General features: G+C 42.2%; 1 protein-coding gene across 8 annotated transcripts in view; it reads left to right on the top strand.

The window, feature by feature from the left end:
* Positions 1 to 22,689, top strand: part of LOC132841737 (receptor-type tyrosine-protein phosphatase delta-like) — a 352,060-nt gene that overhangs the window by 135,493 nt on the left and 193,878 nt on the right. For all 8 annotated transcript variants that reach the window (XM_060864221.1, XM_060864220.1, XM_060864217.1 and 5 more), the window contains exon 7: positions 21,380 to 21,428. The gene's annotated coding sequence lies outside the window, so the exon portion shown is untranslated. The remainder of the gene's footprint in view (positions 1 to 21,379; positions 21,429 to 22,689) is intronic.

Genomic DNA, 22,689 nt, shown 5'->3' with positions numbered 1-22,689 from the left:
ATTCAGGAGCCAAGGCCCATTAATCAGCTCTTTCACACTCCTCCTGCTGCTTTCAGCATGACAATCGGCTCTATTCATCATAAGCAGCCAAATGAACGCGCAGCTCCAAACCTGTGCCTTTCACCTGCTCTTGTGATTGTTTTAGTTTTTTTGTATTTTTTCATGAGCCCAGGATTTCCGCAGGAAATAATGGCCGACCATTTGAATCGTAGGCGCACCGCATGTTACGGCTTTGTGTGCGGTACACCTCAGTGCAAACGAGCGAAATGTGCGAAAGTGATGATGATGATGGTGATGATGATGATGATGATGATGATGATGAAAACAGCAACTGAGATGGCCAACGAAAAAGCGATCGGGATTTAAAGGACACTTAAGTCTGTTTTGAATCATCGTGAGCGTCTCTTAATCCGAAGCCGTAGTGACTCGGCCGGCCCTTTGCTGATTGTGTAATAACGTGGCTCATCTTTCATCTCTCCTGAAGGCCGCGACTCGTTAATTCCTTCTGCGTTCTCTGATTATTAAAATGCTAATCGCTCCAACAATCAAGGCTGTTGTGTGCTGGAGACACAAAAGAAGCTTCCAGAAGCCGTAGCACTTGTTTACCTCCACGTCACTCAAGGCCGCTTGCGGAGATATTAATATGCTTGGTGAAAAAGACAATGGGTGCCGTGATTGCCCTCGAGCTTGTCTTCTATTAAATCTGTGTCCTACATAGGAGGCAATTATTAAAGGAATATTCAAGTGAAATGAAACAGGACACGAGTTCCTACATCACAATAAAACAAATTGCTTTCTAAAACTCATCACTTGTCATGTATTCTTACACGAACATCAGTAAATATTAGTGTGCTGTATTTTTTTCTTCCTCCAGATATAAACCATGAACTATAAACTGTTTTGAAACTATTAACATAAACTTGTTCTTAGTCTTCTCATTTTTTTTAAAGCTAATTTCATGGTCTGTAGCTCTTGGAGTGCGAATTATGGGACACAAAAACGAACGGGTCATCTGGGACACGTGGCGTTTTTAACGCGGCGGCGGCGGCGACTTTACACACGTCCACATTTAATAGCATGTATTAGGAAGATTTTAACATGGACATGCAGTAAGGTTTACATGGATTAGCTTAAGAGCTTTGTGAGCATTGGCACTTGAAATAAGTTCCTGTTAGACAGGAAGTCAGGGTTATTAGAGGGGGAAAAAAAGAGCAGTGTGCGTTTTCAGGGTTATTAATAAAAATTATGCAAAGGCTGAGGTTGTATTTTTATTTGTTTATTAATTAATTAATTAATTTATTTGTTTAATATAGCAGTCTGAATTGCAAAGCTTAAGAAATGTTCTCTTTAATGGGGAATCATTTTCTTACTTTTTCTTCCTTCCTCCCTTCATCCCTTTCTCCCTCCATCTCTTTCACCCCTTCTTTGTTTCCTTCCTTCCTTCCTTCCTTCCTTCCTTCCTTCCCCATCCCTCCCTGCCACCGACCCTCCCTCCATCTCTTCCTTCCTTCATCCCTCCATCCCTCTCTCCCTCCATCTCTTTCACCTCTTCCTTCCTTCCTTCCTTCCTTCCTCCATCACTCCCACCCTCTGTTCCTCCCTCCCTCCATCCCTACCTTCCTTCCTTCCTTCCTTCATTCCTTCCTTCCTCCCTCCCTCCATCCCTTTCTCCCTCCATTTCTTTCACCGCCTCCTTCCTTCCTTTATCCCTTTCTTCTTTTCTCTCCAATCAGAACTTTAAACTGATATTTACTGACTTTACGTAAAGTAGAAGGTCTGCTTTAGAGACGTTAGAAAGCTTTTCACAAACTTGCGGCTTCTTTTCTCTTCGCACAGGAAGCCATAATGTATGTAGAAAGTGACATGTTGAGCACGATGAGCTCACACTGTGCTCTTTATATAGACTCGTACGAGACACTTAAAAGCATTTGAATGCATCTCGAGCACCATCATCTGTTACATATCAGTTGTCATCAGAAAGACATTACTGATGCAAATTGTTGATATCGGAGCGATCTTTTAAAAGCCATCTGCAACCTCACACCCCCTTATGTGTCTCCGCACACAGACGTGTAATTGCAGCCTTTTTTTTTTAGAGAGACAGGAGTTCAGATTGGTTATTAATACTCTCTGCACGTCTCAGTTTTACAGAGAAAAAGGGCTAAAGTTGATCAGCTTGCTGCAAGGACTCAGGCTTCTTCTTTCACTTTTGCTGAAGATAATAATTGTGTTAATAATGGTTCAGTTCAGACTTGTTAATATTCTGTCTATTGTTTTGTGCAATCTTTTTTTTTTTCAAATACTGCTCAAGGATGATGCTCAAATCTTCCACATCACGAGCAGACGATGATAAAGGATCCCACTTAGTCTTGGCCCAACGAATCTTATTCCACTTAGTCTTAGTCCACTTGGTTTTAGCCCACTTGGTCTTAGCCCACTTAGTCTTTTAGCTCACTTAGTCTTAGCCCACTTAGTCTCAGCCCACTTAGTCTCAGCCCACTTCTTTTAGCCCACTTAGTCTTAGCCCACTTCTTTTAGCCCACTTAGTCTCAGCCCACTTCTTTTAGCCCACTTAGTCTTAGCCCACTTAGTCTTAGCCCACTTCTTTTAGCCCACTCAGCTCACTTCTTTTAGCCCACTTAGTCTTAGCCCATTTAGTCTTAGCCCACTTAGTCTTAGCCCACTTAGTCTCAGCCCACTTCTTTTAGCCCACTTAGCCTTAGCCCACTTAGTCTTAGCCCACTTAGTCTCAGCCCACTTCTTTTAGCCCACTTAGTCTTAGCCCACTTAGTCTTAGCCCATTTAGTCTTAGCCCACTTCTTTAAACCCACTTAGTCTTAGCCCACTTCTTTAAACCCATTTAGTCTCAGCCCACTTCTTTTAGCCCACTTAGTCTCAGTCCACTTCTTTTAGCCCACTTCTTTTAGCCCACTTAGTCTCAGTCCACTTCTTTTAGCCCACTTCTTTTATCCCACTTAGTCTCAGCCCACTTCTTTTAGCCCACTTAGTCTCAGCCCACTTCTTTTAGCCCACGTAGTCTTAGCCCACTTCTTTAAACCCATTTAGTCTTAGCCCACTTAGTCTCAGCCCACTTCTTTTAGCCCACTTAGTCTCAGTCCACTTCTTTTAGCCCACTTCTTTTAGCCCACTTAGTCTCAGCCCACTTCTTTTAGCCCACTTAGTATCAGTCCACTTCTTTTAACCCACATCTTTTAGCCCACTTAGTCTCAGCCCACTTCTTTTAGCCCACTTCTTTTAGCCCACTTAGTCTCAGCCCACTTCTTTTAGCCCACATCTTTTAGCCCACTTAGTCTCAGCCCACTTCTTTTAGCCCACATAGTCTTAACCCACTTCTTTAAACCCATTTAGTCTTAGCCCACTTAGTCTCAGCCCACTTCTTTTAGCCCACTTAGTCTTAGCCCACTTCTTTAAACACATTTAGTCTTAGTAATACTCTGGGTCAAGAGCTTTCCCATGCCACTGATCCTACACGTGTCTTACAAAAGATATCTCCTCAAATGTAGTCTCTGACGATGGTTATAAAGGGCTCTGTTTAACATGCCGCTCTTAAATCTAACATTAATGTTTAGCTGAATGATTGAGAAGGCCACATCTTATCAAATTGACATCATTTTCTTCATCTATTCAGTAAGCGCTGGTGCACTGTGGGGGTGGGTGGAGTTATCTTAGAAGAGACCACTCCCTACAGGAGATGGATCATATGGTTAGTTTTGTTAGTTCAGATGATTCCTCAACCTTCATTAGCGTTACAGAGTTTGGCAGCTTGAACCCAGAGCCTTAACCACCACTGCCCCATTAAGAAATAGGTATGTGCCCTACTTTACCACACCTAGACTGGATAGATGCTCAATGACGGAGCTCTAAAGGAATAACCAGAGTGTATGTGTGTGTGTGCATCTTAAAGAGACCTCAAATGAACAAGGCATATGAGTGTGATTGTGACTAATGTTGACTTCCTAATTGCACTCGTGGGTCTTTAACGAAACGCTGCAGGCCGGCCTGTCTGTGTAAACAAGCATCCCACCAGCACCAAGCAATATCTCTTCCAAAAAAATTAAATGAATGATGGTTAAAAGAAAGACACCATAAAATGCACCTCGCAGCAGCATATGGCGACTGTTACTGAGTGCCAGACTGACCTCTGGCTGTCTCGCACGCGCTCCTGAGAGCTCAAACGAAAGCTGCTTATTTCTGCACGGTCATTACAGGGCGACAGAGCTTAGTTATACATGACGCGATATTAATTATTGTTGGTAAACAATGGCAGTTATGGAGATGATTGCACGCAATCTGCTTCACCCGTTCGGCGTCCGCTATTCTCACAAGCGATTAAGAACCGCAACCAGGACAGATGTTCAAGATGAGTTCATTGGCATGTTTAATTAATTGCACTTGAGATAATTATTCAATCATTGCTTTGATTACTTTTAGCCGCTTCCCAGATTACGCACTAAACGGCTGCTTGCTGTCAGTAAAATGGGATTCAGTATTTGCAGTTGGATATTAAAAATGATACAGGAGCGTAGTAGGACTGGCAGTGACTGCTAATTGGGTTTAACGTCACTTGATTTCTGTCTGATTGGGGCTTTTTCTTAGCAGTAAGGCCTGCTGTTTGTATTAGTGCAAACTTAATATACCTGTCTATATTCTGTAAATGATGACTGTAGTTATAAGGAGTAGCAAAAGGTTTCAGCAATAATACTGTGGTGTAATGACTTCTTCATTGAGGACTTACACACCCATTGTTTTAGACAAAGGTATTAAGATCAAGTCAAGTCGAGAAGGTTTTATCGTCATTTCATGACGGAAGAAGGAAGGAAGGAAGGAAGAGATAGATGGAGGGGGGAGGGAGGAAGGGAAAGGATGAAGGAAGGAAGGGAGAGAGGAAGTAAAGATGGATGGACAAACGCAGGAATGAAGGAAGGAAGGAAGGAAGGAAGGAAGGTAGGAAGGAAAGTAGGAAGGAAGGGAATGGATAGATGAAGGAAGGAAGGAATGGATGAGCAGTTGGATGAGGTATTGAAATATGGTATGCAAAACAGCAATTGAGTTAGTGTTCGAGTGTGTGTGTGTGTGTGTGTGTGTGTGTGTGTGTGTGTGTGTGTGTGTGTGTGTGTGTGTGTGTGTGTGTGTGTGTGTGTTTGGTACAGTTTAGTTCTGGTTGTTGAGGAGTCTGATGAGTTTGAATTAAAAAAGTCTGGTTGTGCAGCAAATTAAGAGTGTAGCAAAGACTTTATCACAAAAAAACTATACAATGCAACATTGCAGAAGGAAAACAAATAAATGAAAAAAAAAGAACATGTGCTCTAAAGTACCCCTTTGGAGGCTGAACAAATTATACAAATTCAAATTCATTCATTTATGCATTTATTTACAGTTGTGAAATAGGAGGATCTTGAGATCGTTGTTAAATGAAATCCATGTTCGGTTATCCAGTGAGACTTTTTATCGTGCAGAGGTGCACTTCTGGACAATGTAAGTTTGACGACTTCTACTCAGTGGACTTTTACATCTCCAGGATGGACCTAAAAACAATGACGCTGTTAGAAAGAATTCCGTAAAAGTCAAAATTTGAGATTTATTCTTCGGTTACGGAGGAAGTCAGGACTTACCTTTTGATGTGTTTAGTATTACTGTGTGATCCTGATCCTTTATGTCGCTCGCTGTCTTGTTGCCTTTTTTCAATTTCTGCTTGAACGGAACAAATGATTAGAAATGCTAAAGCAGTTCAAAGTGCGTTAGATTTTCTGAGCATGATACAAAACGCAAGATACGACGTACAGCATTTTATCTTTCTCTGTTACAGATTTATATAACACAATGAAATAAAAAAGCAGTTCACCTTACTGATAAACCTTAAAATGCTGAAGCAGGAGAGCCACGATTTCGTCTTTCTATGTTTAGATACTAGAAAGTCGCTCACAGAAGACAGAGGCGTCACGCTTGTGAAACTTCTGTCACTGTCATTGGAAATCTCCAAAGTATTAGGAATGGCATCATCGTGAAACCCACCGTCCTCCTCAGCAAGCCTCATGTGGAATAGCTGCTCTATATTAAGTCGTCCGCAAAGGTCGATAAAAATTCTTTTATAAAGTTTCTCAAATTGGCCCTTTTTCCCTCCATCCAGAGCCTCAGTCCACAAAGTCAGAACTGTATTCATGAGCTCCTGAGGCGGCACCTCAATAGGAATCGAGTATGGAGGACCGTTAGCCAGCAGTTTCAGCAGCAGTAACATGGACATGCTGGTGCTGTTCTGAATAGACTCTGCATTTCTACTATCACCTGTGCTCTCCTCACAGGGACTCATCGTGTCTAGCTGATCAAACAGACACGACTCTAAATCTTCATCTTCTAGAGTCTTCTGAAAGGCAAATGCGAAGGCTTGCTCTACCTTCTTAGATCCAGCATTGAAAGCCTTCATGAGGTCAAACGGAGTTCCGATTATTGACAGCAGCTCTTCATAGATATTGTCTATGACTAAACGGTGGAGGTTCTTGGGGATGTTCTCGCTGTCAGCTATATACAGTGAAGGAACCTCAGATAAAATCTTAAGCACCGATTCTGCCACTGCACCCACTCGCTTGCTTTTAGCTGCTAATAGCAGAATTCCGATAGGATCTCTGCTGGATGCCAGCTGCGCTCTTAGGAAAATGACATGAGCACAGTGGTGCACAGCGAAAGCAGAAATTGTAAGATATCTGAAGCTAATGAGATGTGTGATTGTTTCTGATTCATCTTCAAGGGTTGAACTTGAAGTTAAACTTGTTAAAGTTGAATTCAGGAAATCTCCGCTCCATTGTGTCATCAATGAAGCCATGTCTCTTTAAATCTGCAGATAAACACATCTTCAAGTTACCCCAATGACCTGGCCATACTATGTCTGTTATTATTATTATTATTATTATTATTATTATTATTATTAGTGGTAGTAGTAATAGTATTTACATATCTAAAGACATACAAAAAATCAAAAGTCCAATCTCAAAGTCCAATTTTATTAATAAGAAATACACAAATTTCATAACCAGAGTGTGTTTGTCTCTGAAATGATCTTACCTTCGCAAAACTGCCCATTTACGCCCTACATATTGGGAAAGTGAAGAAAAATATGCAATCTTATAAGATGGCAATCTTTTAGCAGTGATTGTGTTGCAGCCTTGTTCATGTCATGAATGCCGCACCTGCCGCATCTCCTGAGCGCCACCAGAGGGAACGCTCGCCGGAATACTAACCACTTCCGCACTACACTTCCCATAACCACCCGGGACTGATTACGCCGCCACCTGGTTCCAATTAGTCACTTCTTATTTAGAGGAACTTGAACTTGACCTCGGTGCGAAGTCTCAACTTGCTCCGGCCTGTCATTCTGAGCGTTTTCTGTCCATGTTTTCTTGCCTGTGTTCTGATCTGTTTCTGTACCTCTGTTCCCGAATGCTTGCCGCCTGCCCTGACCTTCTGCCTGTTATTCTCGACTCTGTCTTTGCCTTGCCTACATTATTGTCTCTGCCATAGTTTGACCCTGCCTTTTGTGATTTCGAGAGTGTTTAATAAAAACTGCAAATGGATCCTCAGTCTCACGACGCCTCATTACAGAAGACTTCGCCTCAATACGATCCAGCAGTGATTTCCAAGCTCTCCATGGAGCTCTCAGCTCAAGCACAACAACTCGCGGACTACTACGAACAGCTTAAGCACCTTACCTCGCTCACAAGTGAACTCGTTGCCGCGCTGCAAAACTGGCGGACCAGTCCAGCGGCACGTGAGACAACACCCCCGGTGTCTTCACTGGCTCCCCCGTGCGCCGCTCTCTCAGCCGCTAATCCATGGCTGGTTTTCCCGGAGAAGTTCAACGGCAACCCAGCAAAATGTCGGGGCTTCCTGATGCAGTACTCTCAAAGAGTGAGCGTTTGTCTGCACCCTTCTCACAGAGAGAGCGCTAGAGTGGGCCACCGCGATATGGGGAGAGGATGGCACCGCGCTCCCCTCCTTACAGCACTTCCTGACTCAATTCCGCAGCGTGTTCGAGCATCCCGTGGAAGAGAAGAGCGCAGAGGAGCGCCTATTGAACATGGCTCAAGGAGTCCGTACTGCCTCGGATTACGCTCTCGAGTTTCGCACAAGCGGGCTGGGAGGAGAGACCACTCAAGCTTCTCTACCGCAGGGGATTGAACCACGAGCTGCAGGCTGAACTCGCCTGCTGCGATGAGGGGAGAAATTTATCGGCTTTTGTGGAGCTGTCAATCCAGGTGGACAACCCGATGAGAGCCCGACGACCGCCCTCACGCATCCCGTCATGCGAGAATGCCGCATCCACACAGCTCGGAGATACGCACCTCACACCCGAGGAGAGAGCGCACCACGTCCGTCAGCAGCTCTATCTGTACTGTGGGAAGCCCGGACACCTGCTACCAGCCTGTCCCACCAGATCTCGCAGTAGACAAGACACCCTGATGAGTTTGAACGTGTTCACTCCCCGATCGCAGAACTGTGCTCAATTTGATGTACGATTAAAAGTCCAGGGAGAGGAGTTGAGTTTGGTGGCGCTCATCGACTCTAGTGCTGCAGGAAATTTCATCTCGGAGGAGTTCGCTAAGGCTAATGCCATCCCTCTGACCAGGTGCGCCTCACCCTTAACGCACAATGGAGGCAATAGACGGGTGACCGCTTGGAAAGGGACGAATCCAGTTCACCACTGAGGAGGTCGAGCTGCAAGTGGGCCTGTCTCATAGTGAAACCATTCGCTTTCTCGTGATCACCTCTTCACGTCACCCACTGATTTTGGGCCTGCTGTGGCTGCAGCTCCACAACCCTGTCATCTCCTGGAGAGAGCATCAGATTATTTCCTGGGACAAAACCTGCACTCATCATCGCCGACCCTCCAAAGCACTGCTCCAGATTAACTCGGCCACCAAAACAATCCCGGCCTGCCAGCCAAGTATCACGATCTCACAGAGGCCTTTAACAAGATCAAAGCCACCGAGTTACCGCCTCATGGACCCAGTGACTGTTGCATTGAGCTCCTGCCCAACGCCACTCCACCCAGGGGCAGGATCTTCCCGCTGTCACAACCCGAAACCGAGGCCATGAATAAATACATTGAGGAGGAGTTACAGAAGGGATTTATTCGGCACTCAGTATCGCCTGCATTGTCAGGCTTCTTCTTTGTGAAGAAAAAGGACGGAGGGCTCCGTCCCTGCATCGATTATCGGGCTCTAAATGAACTGACTGTTAAGTTTCGTTATCCACTCCCACTTGTTCCGTCAGCTCTCGAACAACTGCGCATGGCCCGATACTTCACCAAGCTGGACCCGCGCAACGCTTACAACCTCATTCGCATTAGAGAGGGAGATGAGTGGAAAACTGCTTTCTCCACCCAGTCAGGCCACTACGAATACTTGGTCATGCCGTTCGGCCTTGCTAACAGTCCGTCAGTATTCCAATCGTTCATCAACGATGTGTTCCAGGACATGCTGGATCGCTGGGTGATCGTGTATATCGACGACATCCTAATTCATTGAGACGTTGGAGGAACACATACAGCACGTACGAGCTGTACTTAAGCGGCTGATCCAACATCGACTTTATGCTAATGCAGAGAAGTGCGAGTTCCACAAGACATCCACGTCTTTCCTGGGCAATGTTTTTTTTACGCGCTTTCGCTTCACAGTAACCTACAGACCTTGGTCCAACAACACTAAGGCCGATGCACTCTCCCGCCTAAACAATGATCCCGACCAAGATTCACCTGCTGGACCCATCATCCCCGAGACTCAGATAGTTGTGCCCATTCAATGGGATATAATGACTGAGATTTCTCCAGCCAACGCGATGGCCCCGCCTCCTGCCGACTGTCCGCCCACCAAGATGTATGTGCCGGAAAACTTCCGCTCTGCTCTCGTAGACCTCATCCACGCCTCTCCAAGCTCTGGCCACCCCGGCATCTCGGCCACAACTCGGCTCGCGCAAAACATGTTTTGGTGGTCCTCGCTATCCGATGACGTAAGGGATTTCGTGAGAAACTTTGCTGTGTGTAACACCTCCAAAGCTTCACGTCAGCTCCCAGCCAGCTTATTACAGCCTTTACCTGTCCCACTACATCCCTGGTCCCACATAGCAATTGATTTAATGACCGATCTGCCGAAGTCCAATAACTACACCGTAATCCTCACTGTTGTGGACCGATTCTCGAAGGCATGCCACCTAATACCTCTGCCCAAACTGCCTACCGCGTTCGAAACGGCAGAGACGCTTTGCAACTACGTGTTCCGCTTCTACGGCCTCCCTGAGGACATCGTCTCCGACCGAGGCCAACAGTTCACGTCCCAAGTTTGGTCTGCCTTCTTTAAGCAACTAAACGCCAATGTTAGTCTCACTTCCGGATACCACCCACAAGCCAACGGCCAGACCGAACGCATGAATCAGGAGCTCATCTGCTTCCTCTGCACATATTGTTCAAACAATCAAGCCGACTGGAGCAGGTACCTCATGTGGGCGGAGTACACGCAGAACTCCCTCACTAAGCCCGCCACTGGCATTACGCCGTTTCAATGCGTCCTAGGGTATCAACCATCTCTCTTTCCGTGGTCCAGTGAGCCCTCGGATCTACCAGCTGTGGATGATTGGTTCCGCAGGAGCGAGGAGACCTGGAGCGAGGCTCATCACCAGATGACCATCAGAAAGCAAAAGCTCCAGGCCGACAAGCGCCGCAGACCGCATCCAGATTATCAGCCGGGGCAGTGGGTGTGGCTCTCAACTCGTGACATCTGCCCTGCAGAAAGCTCAGCCACAGGTACATGGGCCCGTTCAGAATCGTAAAACGGATAAACCCGGTGTCCTACTGATTGGCATTGCCTGCGTCGTACCGCATCTCTCCGACGTTCCATGTCTCGCTCCATAAACCCGCCAGTGGTCCGGGAGGAGTACGAGAGGGGTCTGCCGAACCATCTGTGCCACCGCCCCTGTTGGTCGACGGCGAGGAGGCTTATCATGTCCGCTCCCTACTGGACTCCAGATGCCGGGGTGGCAACCTTGAGTACCTAGTGGACTGGGAGGGGTACGGCCCGGAGGAACGCTCCTGGGTAGGGTCGAGGGACATCCTGGATCCGTCGCTCACCGCTGAGTTCCACCAACAGCATCCGGATAATCCGGCCCATCGCCCTCGGGGAAGACCCCGGTGCTGTTCACATCCTTGCTTCGGGAGCCGCTCGCTGGGGGGGGCTCTGTCATGAATGCCGCACCTGCCGCATCTCCCGAGCACCACCAGAGGGAACGTTTGCCGGAATACGAACCACTTCTGCACTACACTTCCCATAGCCACCTGGGACTGATTACGCCACCACCTGGTTCCAATTAGTCACTTCCTATTTAAAGGAACTTGAGCGTTTTCTGTCCATGTTTTCTTGCCTGTGTTCTGATCTGTTTCTGTACCTCTGTTCCCGAATGCTTGCCGCCTGCCCTGACCTTCTGCCTGTTATTCTCGACTCTGTCTTTGCTTTGCCTACGTTATTGTCTCTGCCGTTGTTTGACCCTGCCTGTTGTGATTTCGAGAGTGTTTAATAAAAACTGCAAATGGATCCTCAGCCTCACGATGCCAGGTCAAGAACAGTTCAAGTTGCAGGGTTTTTTAATGTAAAAAAATAAAAAAATAAAAATGAGGTTTTTTCAATTCTATCATGAATTTAAAAAAAAAAATATATATATATATATATATATATATATATATATATATATATATATATATATATATATATATATACTGTAAATAAAAACCTGGTTGGGGTTATGATCAGAATGAACCAATCACATTTAATCTTTATATAATTATTTAATATAATAATTATTATCTAGCTGCTATTAGTGAAGTGATTCTGATTAAACCCCAGATGCTTGCTATGTCATGTACTGAAAGATAACAGCCAGGAAAAGGGTATTAAAAAATCAGTCATATGCCTTAAAGACCGATATCATCAAATAAAACATGGAGCAACACCAAGAACAGAACATCCGTCTGAAATATAAAACAACAAGATAAAATCTGTCCAGAGAGGCTTCCAGGAGACCTACAGCAACATCAGAACTCGCCATCAAACAAGTTCAACTTAATCCTCAAAACAGCTCCATACCCACAATGCAGCACAGTGGTGGCAGTATCATGCTTTAGAGCTGCTTTTCTGGGGCTTCATGAATCATGAATAGCTACAAATACAAATACGGAGGAATTTCACCTTTCAGCATGTCAATGATGTTTGCAAAGCGATCAGCAAAGGAACATGAGATGATCAGCTTAACCAAACGAAGAGGAATGATTTTAAATAACAGAGACATGACCGGAGATTTCCAGCAATAAAATTATAAATGAATAAATGAAGGAATAAATAAATAAATAAATAAATAAATAAATAAAGTTTTTTAGAGTTTTAGGTGGATAAACAGAAACGTTTCTGAATCCTGTCTGTGTTTCAGGACAAAAAAGGAACTCGGTATTACCTTATGGAAGCATAATTCACTGTTCCACGTCAAACAGACTTTTAAAGAAATGCTTAAAGAAAAGTCTTTCGGCTAACAAAATGATTCAAATCCACTGTACAGACTGACACAGCTGAGTATAGAATGCGCGCAGACCGATGACACCGGAGTTCCAGAACACTCTCTGAACTTTCTGGTGACATCACCAAGAATTCACACGGCTTCCACTATACCGTATAATATAATATATGCAATATAAGTCAATTCAATTCAAGTTTATTTGTATAGTGCTTTTTACAATTGACATTGTCTCAAAGCAGCTTTACAGATCATAAACATAGAGCAAAAGGTTAATATAAAGAATAATATAAAGATTAATAGAATACAAAATTCAAGATTAATATTAGATATATTTCTGTACTCATTCCACACATAGCAGCCCATACAACAATGGCAGGTTTTTAGTAAACAGGGTGTTTAAGTACAGCTCGGTAAATAATAGTTACCTTAATATATCATATAAACTGGAATAGATTTTGAAGGGAAATGGTTGAGCCTATGGTAAAGTTAGTTAATTACCATGTAATTATAGATTCATATGGAGGTATTGTTGATTATTATGGACATTTCTAATGTTTTGGTAGCAGTTTGTTCCCAGCTGTTTTTCAGTCTTGTTTAGAAATGAACATGTGTTGTACAGTTCCAAACTTGACCTTGCTCTGCGATCTGTCCCCTGCTGGCTGAGGGTCATAAGTGGCCTTTCCTACCACTGTAGCCTCAGACAGGGAGCATTTTCATTTCACAGGACATTTCACAGGACACTTTTTGACAGAATATTACACATATTACAAAGAAACTTAAGCTAAGCATTGTTGATTAACTTTCTTAACCCTATATAAGTTTAATTCATATTTTTGTATATAATAATATATAATGTATATATAATATATATATATATATATATATATATATATATATATATATATATATATATATATATATATATATATATATATAATGTATCTTTTTATAATATAACATAATATAATATAAATATATTATAATATTCCATTCAATTCAAATGTATCTTTTTAACTGTGGACGTTGTCTTGAAGCAGCTTTACGGAACATAAGGAACATAATACAAAAGTTTAATATTATACAAAGATTAACATTAAAAAAAATAATTCAAGATTAATATTAGACTTATATTTAAACGTGTTTGTATTTATCCCCAATGAACAAGCCTGAGGTGACTGTGGTGAGGAAAAACTCCTGTAGATGGAAGAGGAAGAAACCTCGAGAGGAACCAGACTCAAAAGTGAACCTCATCCTCATTTGGGTGACACTGGAGGGTGTGATTATAAATATACAGTCTGACAATTGATGAGGAGGTTGTTGTCCTCAAAGATCACCTGTAGTTGGGATCTTCTTTTAGAATGTCTAAATACTGAGTAGCGCAGAACAGAACTGGAGCTGGTTTATCGTGTAGCATGTGTTACGACTGGTGTATGGTGGATATGTGTACACTAGCAGGTACTGTTTTCTGCTTAAAGTACTATACACTGACCAGTTTAAGGTGTGTGTGTGTGTGTGTGTGTGTGTGTGTGGATATTTGCTATAGAATAAATTTTAGGAATCTTAGGACTGCCTGGCTAAAAACAGCGATGAGGTCAGATTTAAATCGTCCTGAGAGACGGATTCGATTAGCAGCTCTATGGACGTTCAGGGACACCTCCATCTCTCTCTCTCAAGCATTAATCTGTCCTGTCTTCCTCTCAATCCATCCTGTCTTCCTCTCCATCTGTTTTTCTCTTCCCTGCAATCGCTCAACCTTCTCTGTGGTCCATCTGCTCCATCCTTTCTTTCATCCCTTCATTCTCATCCCTTGTCCTTGAATGTCCTGTTAAACAGGATTACGCAGATTTTTGAAAAATTGCTTGAAAGTGTGTTTTTTTTTTTTTTAATGCTGCTAAACTCCATTATATGGCTGTGTTGCTGTACTGGTACATCGGCCATCTCAGGAAATATTAGCATAAACTCCATTACAGCTTTAATAGGAAGTCTGAGCTAAAGAAAAGTCTAGGAAAATGTTCTCCTCATGCACGGCTCAGCTAGCCTTGCTTTCTTTTGCTAAATAAGTGACACGTCTCATTAACTTGAGAAATGGTTTATACAGTACCTCTTCCCACTTTTCTTTTTCTTTTTTTATTTGTGGTGTCACTGTCCCACAGCTTTGAGCTTTGCTCTTTTGACTGTGAGCTAACGCTAAAAGCACTAACGCCTGAAAGAGCTGAGGCAAGCAGGTATAGCTGCCAGGGCTAGCACTCTCTCGCTCTCTCTCTCTCTCTCTCTCTCTCTCTCTCTCTCTCTCTCTCTCTTTCTCTCTCAAACTTACACACACACACACACACACACACACACACACACACACACACACGCCTTTGACTAAAGTTATTAAACCTAGCACAGATGCTAGCACTCAGTGTGCTAGCCGTATCTCCCCAGGGGACAAAGAGCGAGCATTTGCGATTAACTAAATAGCTTCACATTATTATTCAGGACTCTATAATTATCTTCCAAAGTGACAGCATGCTCAGGCCTCATATTCATCTCACCAGTTATGAGTAGTGCTTATTAAATGGAATTATAGTTTATAATGGCTTGGTCAATAAGGGTGATTCAGCCCATACATCACTGTCAGCATCAGAGCTTTGGGTAAAACTGCACTATACAATAAAAGCAGTTTCCAGATCACGTGCCAACATCTGTATATTTTAACTTACCGTAAAGTCAAAAAGCACTCTGTTATATTAGAAGTGAGCTCCTGTTATTGATCAGTGTAGCTAATTGTGTTTTCACACATCGCGTTGGAATGCCAAATCACTGATGACGTTAATTTTACACTAGCTTTGGCTCTTTTTTCTATTTAATGTGTGCATTTTCTCGAACCAGGAGAAAATAATCTCCACTTTCACAAATATCGTTCACATTGATGCTTAGGTATTGTGTGTACATCTGGAGGATTAAAAGCAACATCCACTAGATGTAGATGGATCAGTGCCCAAACATTTAACAATCTTAATGCTAACATCTCAGAAACAGAGCTGAAATGATCTTCAGTAACTCCATATTTGTTTCTATTAGACGACCAATCAGTCTTTCAAAAGCATGTGACATACCTAGTAACAGGTTTAGCCCCGCCTACTCACTAAGATAAAAGTTGTTGTATTTCCCTTGTTCAGAGTTGCTCTGAGTTTTAGTGATGGGAAGGTTGGATCATTATACAGATATGATTCTTTAAATTTCGTTCAGCAAAATAAACAAATCTTTTTTGGAGTCATTTTGTTCATTTCGTTCACTTCAGCAGAATGTAATTAAAATGTTACATGTTAATTCCCCAACACATCCAAACTCACACACCACACACATATCCTTAAGAAATATTAAACGATAAAAAAGGAGACTGACAGAATTTTTTAAATTTTTTCAGAAAATGTTTATTGCACAAATATTTTGATAGATTTATGATGTCTGATAGTTTTCTAATTTAGTACATTATAAAGTCAATATTACATTAGTATGCTGTTGCGTGATGAACGAACCGCTCGAACCCGAGGACTCTGGTCTGTTTACTGATCTTATGCGATGTTGCGCATGCGCATGCAACACAAAATGAACGAATCCCGGGACGTCTCGATGTTCTTGAGTCATGGGAAAGATTCGTTCGAACGACACATCAGTACCAAGTCTGGTCCTGAATCACTCTGAAGATAAGATTCATAGTTAGACATTTTACGCTGAATTAAGGAGCTCTCTGAGATCATTCTTAGACTCTTTATGAAGACGGGCCCATGTTTCCAAAGCAAGCTGTAATATTCAGCATTAGTTTGCTGTTTGACTCACACCATGACTCACAAATTAACCAAGAATTACAAACCCATTTTCACATTGCTACAGCTATACGGCTATACTTTATTAATTTGATATTAGTGTTAATATATTAATAACCAAACACCATACAACTGTCTAGAGATGTATCTTGGTTACTTTTAGCTCTCAAATAAGCAACAGAATTTTCTATCAGAGTCGTGGGAAGGATTCGGATTTTGTACAGGATCGAAAATGCCCACAAGAGGTTCTAACATTTCGTTCGCAGCTATTTTAAGCCGTTGCTAGTCACAAGTAAAAAAAGCAATTATTCTGGTGCAATGGACTCTCTGTATTTCACACAGCGCAGTCAGTACCAGTACCATCATGACCCTCATACTGGGCATAGACACAGCTAACCCTAACCAGCGCCTCTGGTTAAACTAACGCATCTCTTTATACATCACAAGCACCATACGGTTAGATACCAATGCGTTATTATCTCATCCATCAGCACCTGTGTTAATTGCATATAGCTTTTATAAACATAAGGTTTATTGTAGTTACCATGGCGAATGGTTGTCCATAACAGTTCACAGACATTAAGTGTCATTTTTACCGCCTGTAAGAGAGCGAGACAAAATAATTCACTCACTGTAAATTAAGGTGAATTAATTTCCACCACTCAGCCTCAAGCGACACTTTTAATTACACATGAAAGTCCCTTTAGTGTAATAAACCGGTGTAATGTGTTTTAGTGGTTAGTGTATCTCTGTGTGTGCGTGTTCTCATTTGGTGTTCATGTGTTCAGGCCAATTCGATTAAAAGAATTCCAGGTCAAAAATTACAGCTGTTTTTTAATAGACACTCTGTTTTATATCCCTTAGATATATAAATATATTTTTATACACCAGAGTGTAGGGTTACAGTTTAATTGCTTATCTGTTTGAAAGTGACACATCACCTGGACACCATGAGAACTACACTTGGATAGATCAGACCAAATATGGAACAATGGAAAGCTTCTGTAAAGTGTGAGGATGCATCGATCATCGATCATTGATGCTTTGTGGCTGTTTTGTGGTTTGAATGTGTATGTGTGTGTATGTGTTTATAATACACAATTAATTATATGATATAAAGAACAGAATCTCTACAGCAGCATCTGTCAAAGTCAAAGTCCAGATGCCGGTCCGGATCCGGAGCCGGACCCGCCTCCATTTTGAATTTGAAGAGCACTAATTGTTTGTAAGGGATTAAAAGTGTGGATTTCCTACTTTGTTAAACGCACGATAAATCATTTCTTTAATTTCTAATGTCTTTTTGGATATCAAGCCGGCACGATTTGTAACCAGACAGTCAGACTTGAGAAGTGTGGAAATGTCCATCACAGCTGTGGGGGCAGTGGTGGCTCAAATGGTTAAGGCTCTGGGTTGTTGTTTGAAGGATCAGGGTTTAACCCTGAGCTCTGCCAAGCTGCCACTGTTGGACCCTTGAGCAATGACTTTAACGTTCCCTGCTCACTGTATCATAGCTGCCCCTGTGCTCCGATCCCAACCTCCTCAGTTGGTATATGCGAAGAAAAGTATTCCGCTGTGCTGCAATGTCCATGCCCTCTTTCACTATGAAACAAAACACAGACATTTTGAACGGCATAATCCACAAAATCTAGAGGAACCCACAGCCAAACTATGAATCAACAAATAAGTTGCCTGCGAGACCTCTGACACAGCAAGACAGAGCTACAGAGGCATCTTTCTGAGTGGAGCTTTGAATGTAGACTATGAGAACTTCTGCTCTGCTGTAGAGTAGATCAGATCGTTGAGTTAATGCAGTCAGTATGATGACTGGCGAAGGTCTTTGCTTCTGATTACTTTACATAAGAACATAAACACTCATAAGCTCGCACACACACACCCACACACACACACACACACAGTGCAAGGACTTCACAACACTTCTTTACACATTTGCACACTTACACTAAAATACCATAGCTATGAGCTGTGGCTATGCTAACAATTGCTTCAATGCACCTTCCCTCTTCCTCTCTCCTCTCCTCTTCCTCTCTCATTTTCTTTCTCTCTCCTTTCCTCTTCCCCTCTCTTCACGTTTTTCTCTCTCCTCTTTTCTCCCTTTTATATTCCACTCTTCTCTTCTCTTCACTTCTCTTCGTTCTCATTTCCTCCTCCTCTCCTCATTGTAATTGATTGTTTAATTAGATATTAAAATCCTTTCTTTCCTCATGTGTAACTTTAAAGCACCATTCAGATATTTTTAGATCAATTATTTAATCAGATATTTAAGTAAATTAATGTAAGTACTTTCTTAGCAGCTTGATTTCTTTTTTTACAAAGCTCAGTTTGCAATCTGCTTCGCTTTGAACTACTAAGAAGGAATAACATCATTATCATCATCATCATCATCGTCATCTGCAGTCATATTCTTAAACCGTGCGCTTTCAGCTTCTTCTCTGATTTATTCCCTGAACTTTTTTCACAGAAGCCATTTCTCCCCAAGCCGCCAGTGTCAACGCAATTATCCTAATTAGCACTAATTCAACATGGCTGGATCTGCTTTTCTAACGGAGCAGAATGAGAGCCCTAACGAGAACACTCAAAAGAGGAGGGCCCTCCACCCGCGGGCACTCGCTAACCGTTCCCATGGAGACCGGCTTTCTGAGGTGACGCAAGGGGAGGGGGGTTAACTTAGGGGTGTAGCTTGAAAACGAGCAGCGACATTAAGACAAGCTGCAATCTAAAAGAAGTAAAGAGCGGCGTGTACCTCACGGTGGGTGGAGTCCGAGTTCATTTTGGCAATCAAAAAGTTTTTGAAAAGGAAACAATAGAAATATAAAGACTACAAAACAGGAAACTTTTTAAAGAACAAACTTTCACGAATTCCAATCTGCTCGTGTAGCCGACACACGCTCACGATCCCCAAACTCTATTACCTTAAGCTTCTTAATCTTGATGTTCTGAGTGTTCAGATGTAGATCTTATTGGAGGGCAAAAGGATGACATGCAGTCTTTACACTTTTAGCAGCAGAGCCATTGCGCTTTGGGGGATTTGACGATGTAATTTCCAGCTGAGAAAGAGAAAGAGAGAGAGAGAGAGAGAGAGAGAGAGAGAGAGAGAGAGAGAGAGAGAGAGATGTTATCATTAATTCTAAATTTGCACATTTTTGTGGTTTGATGATTACAATGTTACAGCCCAGCCGACTGTGTAATCTGCTGCACGCATTATAGGCAGCGATGTCTGTGCTGGAATTCTCTAGAAAAAGGTCAGATGCAGTATGTATTTAATGCAATTGTTATTACTGGCATTGAAGGATAATGAATATCGGATCGTAACTGGACTGATCTTTAACTCTGGATCCAAACCAACTTTCTTTTCAGTTCACCATGAATTATCAGCCGGTGCAACTTTACTGTATAGGCACCGTTTGAGATGAACCTAAAACATGTACGTCGGCTGATGGATGGCGTCTTTCTCTCCACCCCGAAGAGTTTGAGGATTTTTCAGTGCACAGATGATTCCCTCCACTTCTTTTCATCTGTTTTTTTCTCCTGCCCTTTCTCATTTCCCTTTCTGCTGTCTGACACATGCTGACAGAAAACAAATGGTTTCTCTCTCTCTCTCTCTCTCTCTCTCTCTCTCTCTCTCTCTCTTGCTCTTCAGAGCCTGTGTTAACGTTATAATTAGGAAAAAATCTGACTGTTATGGTAGACACGCCATGGAGAAGTGTACTTGGTTTTAACGATGATATTAAGGGGCACTGTACAAACCACTGTTAACCTGACGATCTTACACGGTATCATCTTTGTTAACTCTTTTATCTCCGTTTTAAACCATGAAGTTTCACACACGACTGTCCGTTGTGTTCACACGTGAAAGCATTTGAAAGTATTTTAACGAAAAGTATCAGGAGTGTTGTGTGTGACAGAAAAGTGTCAGCAAGAATTAAAGGTAGTTAGAGCAGCTCTTCTGTATGGGTTAGAGACTGTAGCAGTGAGGAAAAGACACGAGGCAGAGATGAGGATGTTGAGGCTCTTTTTAGGAGTGTTTAGGTTCTCTCTCTGTCTCTCTCTCTCTCTGCATTTTTTTAGTTGTCAGTTTTGTCAGCAGGCTGAAAACTGACCATCTCACCTGCAGAGGCAGAGACAGATATGGGGATATGACCACACATCTGGTGGATATCCCGCTATGCCTCCTTTTGCTTCAGGGCTGCATTTGGATCGAACGAATGAGACACGTCCCGCCGTTGTCTTTTCTTCTCCTGGGTCAAAATAACGCTTTAGGGCCGCAAGACTAATGAGCTCTTCGGAGGAAGAAAAAAAAAAACAGATATGCTGATGTGTTTTAGCCTGAGGTTGAGGTTGGCATGTAGATGGTTCTTAGGCTTGTCTTTACGGTGGAACCCTTTAAGGTCTTAGTATGAACCCTAAAGCATAGTTCTCTATCAAACAACCAAGTACATTTACACCCTTATCCAAAGGAACCTACATTTTATCTTTTTTTTTTTAACACAACTGAGCAATCAAAGGTTAAGGGCCTTGCTCAAGGGCCCAGCAGTTGGTAGGACTCTTGATGGACCTGGGATTCAAACTCACATCCTTCCGATCAGTGGTCCAACACCTTACCCACTAAGCTACCTCATTAAAAGTATCTATTTTATATGATATTTTTATAATTTTTAGATAGATAGATAGATAGATAGATAGATAGATAGATAGGTAGATAGATAGACAGACAGACAGACAGACAGATATATAGACAGACAGATAGATAGATAGATAGATAGATAGATAGATAGATAGATAGATAGATAGATAGATAGATTCTTTATTGTCATTGCACATGGTACAATAGTTTCAGTTCTAAAAATACACGTGCATATGTGAGTGTCTTTATTTCTTTATTTCTTTATTTCTTCTCCCTCTTATTCAGAATCTACATTTCAGTTCAACAGTTCACTCCGACGTTTTTAATTAACATTTTGTGTTTCTCTAATCTCGTTCAGGTCTCAGGGGAGAAAATGTTCCATTGACCTTCACTACTGCAACCTCAAGGTAGAAATCTAAATCTTTATCCAATTCTACTTTACTTCCTTTGTCCTGGTCAGGATATCAGTGGTTTTTGTATCTGTTGCATATCCTGTATATGTTTTAGAGTATTTCAGATGATCGCTGTCTGGCACTCGATCCTGTTATGCAAGTAAAAATGAAGAGAATTTCTATGCTATGCTAAAAACTCCCTCAATCCTCGTGATGCTTTTTTTTTATTTTTATAATGATTAGCTTGGGATTTATTTCACATCTCAAAAGCCATGTTTATTCATTTAAACCGGAGCCATCTGGACAGAGGACCTCGAACCGAACTCGATCTGAAATGTTTAAAGATGAAAGGATGATATGGCAACTAGATCCTTTTAATTCGATCTCCTACATGCTAAGCAGTTTACTAGCTATCTTAGCTAACACTGGTGATGGATAAAATCTCTTTTTAGGCAGTAAATATTGTTCCAATAAAGTCAACTCTACCTATAAAAGCAGTGACAAGTGGATGCTAGTTTACCAGATGCTAGCTAGCCACCTAAATCGCTAGCTAGCCACCTATATAGCGTGTGTTCAAGACGATTATAGAATATTTGTGCCTGTTTACATACTGAGGCATTTTTGTTAGGAAAGAGTTCCTAGACTACATGGGGAGAAAAATATTCCACACATAAACAATTAGCGACTCTGTTAGAGGTAATGAACAAACTGAAGATGACTGTGATGAGGAAAAGCGTGATGTATGCATCATGGAGAGGATTACATCCTCCGTAAGGCGTACTGAGCGAGATTAACCGACGTACTTGGTCGTACAAGGTCGTCGACTTGTGATAAGTTGTACATACATAGATAACGCGGTGAGGACACACCGCAAATACGTAACTGCACAGAAGGGAGGCACTGTTTCTCTCTTCACATTTGGGATCAATATTATAACAAATATTATATTACAAACACTTATTAGGTGCATACATCATTTTCAGACTCCGGCTCACGTCACACCGAGGCATTCAACATTCTACATTCTACATATTCATTTTCTTCTTACTGATATACGCCGTAGCCAGAAAGGGAAAATGTTATTATTGGATTCGATTGTCGGCTTTGTTTCGCTGGAACGTCCTCTATTTTACAGATCATCTTTACCCAAGGGTAAATAGGATTAACAGACAAAACTCTGGTTGCATCGGTGAAACGGAAGAGCTTTGTTCACAATCAGGATGTACGTAAACACTTAAGGACAAGGAAAGAGCAGAGTTTTTGTTTGGATATTCTG

This window comes from Tachysurus vachellii, chromosome 2, assembly GCF_030014155.1.
Source record: "Tachysurus vachellii isolate PV-2020 chromosome 2, HZAU_Pvac_v1, whole genome shotgun sequence".
NCBI lineage: Eukaryota > Metazoa > Chordata > Actinopteri > Siluriformes > Bagridae > Tachysurus > Tachysurus vachellii.
The sequence above is the reverse complement of the archived record's forward strand: the minus strand, read 5'-3'. Positions and strand labels throughout refer to the sequence as shown.